The following is a 9700-nucleotide window of genomic DNA, read 5'->3' on the forward strand; positions in this document are numbered from 1 at the left end:
ATCAATTTCAAGCAACCATGGAGTGTGTTGTGCAACAAGTGGAAAGAGTGGAAAACATTGAACCACCACAACTCTACCAAGAAGAACCACCTTCCTATTATGAACCCTTTTTTCCAAAATGATGAATCCTTCCATCCACCCCAACCTCCAATGGATGACATCCTTGGTGTTCTTGTTCAAGGGCAAGAAGAGATGAAAAGGGATGTGCAAAATTTCATGGCCGCCTTGGATACGGTAACAAATCAATTAGCCTCCTAATGCTTGAACACTTAAGGAACTCCCATGGCTACATGTGGAGAATCAAATGAAGAACATAGCATGAAGGAGAGATTGGAAACTTCGGTGGAAAATGAAGGAAGTTGCTTTGTATTGGAACAATTGGAGGAAGCTTTAATTGTTGAAGACAAGGAAGAAGTGGTAGAAGACTTAGGAAATGCGGAGCCTCCATGGGAACATAAAGTTGAAGAAAACCCCTCCAAGATGATTGAAATTAATGCTAGGGAGGAAAGTGCACACCTTCCAAAGCATATTCCATATGAAGGCTTGGATAGGATAGAGAAAGAATTGAGTTCCCTTGGTGATAAAGATCAAGCATCAAGTCTTAGTGGTGAAGAATCCTTTGAGCATGAAGAACCTTCTCCCATTGGATTTGAAAGCGTTGAGGAGGTAAATTTTTCTCACCCTACCTATTATGATTTAAGTAAGGGAAAAGGTTTAAATAAAGTTGTTAAACAAAGGATTGAGATTAAGAGATCTTGTGAAGAGGTGGAAGTCCTTAGAAATAGAAGGATGGGAGTGGAATACTCTTTGTCAAGATCTTTGGAAGCATCTTTGCCTAGGTTGCCATCTACACCTTCATTTGAGTGGGTGAAATTCATTTCTATTAGCTTTATTATCCCACTTGAATATGATTTTCTTGAAACGGATGGCCAACTTAGGAAAGTTTGTGGGATGAAGCGTAAGCGGAAAAAGGTTTTGTGGTGGGCGATGCAAATCGAGGCTCATTATGGTTGATGCATCAAACATGAGATATAAAGGTTGGAGTAGTGCTCAAATAGATGGGTCTAGGAGGATTGTTGGCCACTATATAGAGAATTCACCTTACTCACCACCCGGTGGGACCAATAATGATGATCAACTTCAAGATGGGTGTGAAGATAAAGTGTGGGACCCCGGATTAGAAAACGATGATCAACTTTTGGAGCCCAAGCTTGTGAAGAACTCCATCAACACTTGGCTCAATCCATGAAGAATCTTAGGGCACAATGGAGAACCAAGCATTGGTGGGAGTTCCAAGATGAGTACAAGCACAAGCCACCTTGAGAGGAGCTCCCCATAAGTCCAACTTAAGGACAATAAACAAAAGTGCTAGGTGGGAGACACCCCACCATGGTAACATCTTTTCATTTTCTTTCTTTGTACATATTGGTAGAATTAGTTTAATTTCATGTTTTTATTGGTTTGTTAAGTTTAGTTAGAAGTATAATATGATAAATAAGGTTTTAGGGTGTTTTGGTAGCTGTTTGGGGGATTGAAAGGCTTGGATTGGTGCAAGAACTTAAAAAAAAAATTGAAAAACAGAACACCATCCACGCGTGCGCACACATAACGCGTACGCGCACCTGAGCATTTTTCGACCATCCACGCGGACGCGCACTGTACGCGTACGCGTGGATGCAAAAATTCGACCCCAGCCAAAAACCCGAGAGTTAGGCCTGCACTGTGCGAACATTGGGCCTAAGGCACAAGTCTGTGCACGCGTGCGCGCACCTGGCGCATACGCGCACATGATCTTAAATTCGCAATGCACCCGCGCGCACAGTGTGCGCGCGCACGTCGATTGCACAATCTGCACCCCCGGTACTTTTACCCGAGAGTTGTGCCAGACTTGGGCCGATACTATGCCTCCGGCCTAACTCGACGCACGTGTGCGCGCACCTGGCGCGTACGCGTCCTTCAACTAATTCGCCCATTGACGCGTAAACGTGCATGACGCACACGCGTCGGTAAAAAAAAAAGAGTTTTTTTCTCCCCTTCCATTTTCTTTTGCTTATCACATTCGCATACTTCTACTCTTCCCATTTTCATTTAGTTTTTGTAGCATGTTTTCGTTTTTTAGTAATTTTAATAATGGTGTTGCATCTTCCTACTCAATTGTTGAGGATTCCTTGCATTATTTTGGTGCCTCTTGATATGCCATTTTCTCTTATTGTTTCCTCCTCTACATGTTGTAGCTACCATGTAGTAGAGAACCATACTCCTACTTGGCATTAACCCCCGCCTATGTTCTATTTGCTTTATTTGGCATTAGCCCCCGCCTATGTTCTATTTGCTTTGATATCTTTGTCATAGGCTTAATATTCCTTTCCTTTTCTATCCTTTTAGGTTGGCCACCAAGGAGGGAGAAAGGAAAAGCTTTTAAATGGGGCAACAAATAAGTCATCCGCACAACCGTTTGAGGAACTCATCAATTGTAGCAACCCATCCACCCTGCTCTTCTTTGCATGCACCGAGGACGATGCAATCCTCAAGTGTGGGGAGGTCGTCGACCGATCTCCGTGGGTAACAATTTCCTTGTCCAACACCAATTCTTAGTTTTCTTTGTTAGATTAGCTATTGCATTGCATGATAGGTTGCATGTTAGTTAGAATTTGTACATATTTTTACCACTTCTTTTTTATTAGGACTACTTGGTTAGGGTGATGATTTCTTTCCCAAGAAACCGTTTTAGGGCAACCTACCAGTTTGAAAAATTTTTTTTTTTGTTGAATTTGCTTGAAAGAATGTACTTTGGAACATGGATTTTGAGCTAAGAACACAATCAAGTGAGATTTGAGCCTAATGGTGTGGTTACATCTTATAACCACTTATTGTCCTTCTTGTGTGCATTATTCTCTTCCTATGATTGTAATCTTTGATTTGTTTGATTCTTTATGTCCATTATTTTGTGTATTCATGCATTTATATGAGTGAGGCCATTGTTTCATTAGCTCACTTACCCAAATGGCCTTACCTTCTATCTTCCTTTGTTAGCCAAATTTGAGCCTACGATTAACCCACTTTGTTCTTCCTTTGTTAGCCAAATTTGAGCCTATGATTAACCCACTTGTTCTTATTTTAGCACAGTACAAGCCTTAAAGTGGAAAACAATGAATGTCCTTTATTTGGATCTTTGATTGGCTTAGGTTAGTGAGTGTGAGTGTCATTCAAGAGTGGAAAAACTTTGGGACATTGGTTGGGATATAAGGGTAGTTTTGTATTATTAGTGTAAATATTGGGAATTGGGTACATACTCATGCGTTAATTAAATGTAAGACCTTATGCATTGATATTCTTGAAAAAAAATGAGAAAAATAAAAGAAAAAGAAAAAAAGAAAAATAAATAAATATGAAAAAAAAGAAAAAGAAAAGAAAAGAAAAAAATAGGAAAAGAAAGAAAAAGAAGAAAAACAATAAAAAGGGGACAAAATACCCCAAAGTAAAGCTCAAACAAAAGTCAATGCATATGTGTTGTGAAATGAAAAGAGAATGCATGAGTATGTGGAAAAGTGAAGAATGGGTAGTTAGGTTAGAAATTAATTGTATAGGATGTCATAGGTTAGGTGGGAAGTCTAAGCCTATCAAAGATTCAAAATTTAAGCTCACTTGACCAAATATGCATCCTACCTTAACCCTAGCCCCATTAAAACCTAAAGAAAAGATCTCATGATAATTGTATGCGTGCATTGAATAATTGTTGATTGATAGATGAAAAACAAATCTTGAAAAGCATGATTAGGGGAGAATTTAGTGAATCAACCCCAAACACCGAGCGACTAGAGTGCAAACACTTCCGGTGAGGGTTCGATGCTCAATTCCTTGATTCCCGGCTTTCACGAGCGTTCTTCTTGCAAGTCTATGTGAACTTCATGTTTATACTTCAATTGGTAGGACTCATGAATCGTTATATGATCTTATGCCCTACTTGTGCATGTATGTCTTGGAGATTGATTTATTTTTTAACCAAGTAGGTAGAATCATTTTGCATTTAGTTGCATGCATATAGTTTCTTTGCTTTGAATAACTGTCATATCCCTTATTTCATTCTTGGTTTAGCATGAGGACATGCTAATGTTTAAGTGTGGGGAGGTTGATAAACCCCAAATTGACGGTTTATCTTGTATTGAATTTAGAGTATTTTGTAGACCTTTTCTCACATTTACCCAATGAATTAGCATGGTTTTGTATATTCTCCTTTAATTATGCTTAAGAGTGAAAACATGCTTTTTAGGACTTAAAATGGCTAAATCTAATTCTCCTTGATTCCATTAGATGAATTGATATGTTTGTTAAGTGATTTAAGGTTTAGGAGGCAAATATTGGATCAAGGGAATGAAGAAAGAAAGCATGAAAAGTTGGAGACCTCATGAAGAAATGAAAGAACCGGAAAGCTGTCAAGCCGACCTCTTCGCACTTAAACGACCATAACTTGAGCTACAGAGATCCAAATGATGCGGTTCCAGTTGGGTTGGAAAGCTAACATCCGGGGCTTCGAAACGATATAAGATTTGCTATGGTTGAATCGCGCATGGTGATGCGTATGCGCATAGTACGTGCACGCGCCGTTGCTGCCACCTGGTTCACTTAAAGCAAAACGTGGCCAGCGATTTTAGAAGCCTTGTGGGCCCAATCCAACTCATTTCTGATGCTATTTAAGCCAAGGATTGAAGGGGGAATGAATATACTCTCATACTTTTAACCATTAGTTTAGTTTAGCTTAGTTTTGGAGGGAAAATTAGTTTTAGAGAGAGAAGCTCTCACTTCTCTCTAGGATTAGGATTAAGATTAGGTTTAGTTCTTAGATCTAGATTTTAATTCATCTTCTTCTACTTCTATCTTTTCAATTCCTTATTGTTACATTCATTCTTCTACCATTATTTTGTTGTAATATCCTTTATGTTGTTCTTGTGTTTTGTTGTAGATCTACTTTTGTTTCTTCTACTCTCTTTCAATTCAATCAAGGTAATTCATAATAACACTTGAGTTATCTAATTCCTTTGTTGATTGATAATTGGAGAGATTGCTAATTGGTTTGGAGTGCACTAAAGCTAGTCTTTCCTTGGGAGTTGGCTAGGACTTGTGGCTCAAGTCAATTCATCCACTTGACTTTCCTTTATTTAGTAAGGGTTAACTAGGTGGTAGCAATGAACAATTCTCATCACAATTGAGAAGGATAACTAGGATAGGACTTCTAATTTTCATACCTTGCCAAGAGCCTTTTATAGTTGTTAGTTTATTTTCATTGCCATTTACTTTTCATGCTTCTTATTCAAAACCCCAAAACACATTTCTAACCAATAACAAGGCACTTTATTGTAATTCCTAGGGAGAACGACCCGAGGTTTGAATACTTCGGTTTATAAATTTTACGGGTTTGTACTAGTGACAAACAACTTTTTGTATGAAAGGATTATTGTTTGGTTTAGAGACTATACTTTACAACGAGAATTCATTAGTGAAATTCTAAACCGTCAAAAATCCACTCATCAATCATGCTTCAGATATTTGCACCTGTTTGCTATTTAGAGAATTGGTGGTTATGGGTGGCTGATGTTAGAAAGAAAAAATTTTTTGTTCTTGACCCATATCACAAGACATGTCCCTGCGAACCCAGAATGAAGTTAAATAAATTTGTTATAAGTTGATTATATTTTTTGTGTTTTAATATTTAGGTGTATTTCTGTTCAAAATAAGGTGTAATTTGTGATCCTTTGTTTTTTGTTTTTAGGGGTATGTCATTTCCAAAATGAGGGTATATGTTGGGGCACCTCTAAAAAAAACGATCGTGAAAATTGAACTGCCATACATCGACATTTCAGGCCAAAAAATAATGTATAAATCTTTTACTCTGAAAATTATGTTTTCTCTTGCTGTCCTATTTTAATTTGTTAATTTATTTTTGGTTTTCAGCTATGATTGTGCTGTTTATGTAATGAAATGGCTTGAAATAATTCAGTCTTAAAACATAAAAAGGGGGAAGTATGAGTGGGACAATTGGACTCAGGTAATTGTGTTTAAAACTATGTAACTCTCTATTAGTTTACTAAATTAACAGAGTTGATTAAAAGAATATTCTTTTAAACTGTAGGCAGAGGTGGACCACTTTAGAGTAGAATTTGTTTCTCGAATTCTGTTTCATAAAATGAATCGAGAGAGAGAGTGAGAAAGAGATACAGCCATTAGGGGAAGTGAAGCAGTGAGATTGTCCAAGCCATCTGCAGTGTTGTTAAGTCCATATTGTCAAATAGATTAATATGATATTGACAGTGATTAACTTCAATGTTATGTAGTCTTGGAATAGTTTGAACATAGTCTTGGATAGTTTGAACACTTCGTGTAAATTTTGTGAATATTTAATCCAGTTTTATATAGATTTTTTTGCATAAATAAACTGTTTGTGCTGTATTCAAAAGTTGTAAATTACAGGTTCAAAAAAAAATGAAGGAAAACAACACCAAACATATCGATATGCGCAATTACTTTAATAATACACCCAAATATAATCGGTACATACCCGAAATGAGTCCTCACATATTTCAATTGAAAAACCAACAAAGAGGTATGAGAAATCAGAAATTTAAATTGTTAACCTCTTTAGGATTTGATTATATATAATAAAATTAAAACAAACAAATATAAACAAAACACTAATTTCTAACATAAACAGCAGCATCTGAAAAATATAAAAAAAAAAGAAAAATGTCAAACACAAGAGAATGCATAAATACACCTAAAACACTGAGCATTACACCAAAATACTGTCACTATACACCCAAAAATCTATCCCCTGCTACTGGATCCCTGAAATGATAATTTATAACATGTTCGTGATATTGGCTGGAATTTGGTTGTACCACTGATGCAGCATAAAAAAGGTTTAACTGCAAAAAATAAACTCACATATTACCAAAACTATTAACAAAAAATTAAACTTAATTACCACCTATTTAAAGAACATCACTTTTACCTCGCTTAGAGCTTTCATTTTCTTCTTCTTTGAGGTATTTGCAATCTGTTTGTCCAACTTTGAACCTAGCCTATTTTTTGGACGTCTTCTTGTTCGAACCCTTGGAGGGCTTTGAAGCTCGTTAACAGATTCCAAGCTATCATCTCTGTGAGATAATGAACATGTCCCCTTCCTTTTGACTTTCAGTTCTTCCATCTCAACCACGAGATTATCGTAGGCACAGTGCAGAATGGTGGTGAGCTCCTCGGATTCTGATGTAAATTCACATATATTTTGCGAACGAAACACCAATTTGTCAAACCTCTTGCTTCTTGGTGCCAACAATTGTGCATCGTGGTTGCTCTTGATGTGTGTGTGTCTCTTCTTTACGTTCTTACTCCATCGGTCCAATATGTATTTTGGTGACACTTTGGTTACTCGTTCAAAGCTCAACACGCTTAAGGAGTGATGGCACAATATCCCTCTTGACTCGAATAATAAGCACTGGCATTTAACTTGGGCTGCTACCGAGTCGTACATAACTGCAAACTTGTTGAATGTTGAGCTAAAAACTTGTTTAACAACTTTGTATACTGAATAGCCTAGAGTAGAGTTTGTTAATCTTGTGATGCAATTCACCTTCCCTCTGAATTGTGCTTGGACTTTCCTGAACTTTGGTGAGTGTACACATGTTAAAACTGGACTTCTATGGAGAATTTTGTTGCACATGCTATGACGGTGTAAAAAGCTGCAGTATTCGATTCTCTCTCTCTTTGCTCCCTGCTTATGAGGCAATTATCGTATTGTTTAACGAATTGGATAAGTGAGCTGTTCCGGGTATGAACTTGTTAAAAAATGCATGCATGCTCTCGCTCCTTTGTGTGCTTCTCATCCCGGCCCAGAAGTGGTGATCCAGATAAATTGGAATCCATATATGACGGCCTTCGTATAGCTCTGCAAATTACACCCAAATCGATCTATAATACACCCAAAAACATGCAATTTACACCTCTGCTACAAATTTTAAACGTCATTACCTGAAAGCCACTTGTTGTCCACAAGACCATACTTCAACATAAAATCATTCCAATTCCTATCAAATAATTCTTTGGTATGAGAGTTCCAAATAACATGGCTCATTTCTTGTTCGATTTCTATATGTCCCTTGTAGCCGTTTAATTTGCCTGAAATCTTCTTCGTGACGTGCCAGATACACCAACGGTGAATTGTTGTGGGCATACAAGCCTTGATAGCCCTTTGCATTGATCGGTGAGAATCCCTTTCGGAGCATTTCCTCCCATGCAACGAAGCCAACATTGAAATAACCATTTGAATGATTGAATATCTTCGTTTTTCATCAAAGTTCATCCAAGAAGTGTTGACTGACTGTGGTGATTCACCCCGACAAAAGAATTACAAACCAGATTATACCTGAAACAAATTACGACAAAATAAAATTAAAATCATTAAATACACCCAAATAATTACTTTATACACCCAAAAACGTCCAATATACATCTCTGCAACAGATTCATAAAACAACATTAATTCAGCATCATAAACCAGAACAGCATATTACCTGTTTGTATTATAGGTGGTGTCAAATGAAATAACATCTCCAAAATACTCACAGACAGCTCTGTTCCTTGCATCCGCCCAAAAAGCAAGCTTAATCAACTGATCGTCCTCGAGTTCGAGCTCGAAAAAGAAAATCTAATTCTTCTTTTTCATTCTTAATAAGTATTTCCCAAATTCTTTTGCATCGTCTAGTTCTGAAACATTCTTCACTTCTCTCGTGATGTAATTTCTCACGTCTTTCTCAATAAAATTTAACTCGTGGTGACCCCCGGCTGCTGCAACAAATGATTGGTAAGTTTTGCCTGGTCTGATACCGGCTTCCTCGTTATTCTCTATGGTACGACACACGGACATGCTTAGTTCCCTATACTGTTTGAGCATCTCTGCTTGATTTGGACAGCAAGAATGTGAATGATGCAACACGACTTTCGAAATGATCCAAACACCAACGTTCTTCAATATGTGTATATAAATTCTTGCAAGACAATTTAAACTAGCAGAGGGATTTGTCTTCTCGGTGGAAGATATTTTCGATTTCCATTTTCCCTCTTTGCTACATGTAATCAATTGATTCTTAATTTCGTTTTCCTTCTTATTTGTGCTCCAAACTCTTGTAGAAAAACCTGCAGCCTTCGCATAATCCTTATAGAATTTTGCAGCATCTTCAAGGGTGTTAAAAGTCATCCTAACCTTGGGAACAAACTGCTCGTCAACAACACAGAGGGGCCGCAAAATACACCCAAAAATACACTTTATTAAACACAAGCATAAACTATAGAATGCAAATACAACTATAAAACCATCATAAAAAATCAGATTCATGAATCATCATTAAACAGAAACTAAAACAATTCAATTAAAAGAATAAGACAATTCACTCTCAGTCAGATGAAAATTCATAAACTGTAAATGCACCTAAACTTTCCTAAAATACACCCAAATATTCTTGATTTACACCAGAACGTCTGATATAAAATGCAGAAAATTCATCAGAACTAATACATTAGATTCAATTCAAATAAGGAACAATGAACAACAAATTTCACAGGCAAGGTTCACGCATTATTCAGCTACACACTACAAGACACACTGGAAATTGCAGCGGTTTTTTTGAGGATTTGCGGCGGTTTTTCACCG

The sequence above is a fragment of the Arachis duranensis genome, chromosome 4 (assembly GCF_000817695.3).
Source record: "Arachis duranensis cultivar V14167 chromosome 4, aradu.V14167.gnm2.J7QH, whole genome shotgun sequence".
In the NCBI taxonomy this organism is placed as follows: Eukaryota; Viridiplantae; Streptophyta; class Magnoliopsida; order Fabales; family Fabaceae; genus Arachis; species Arachis duranensis.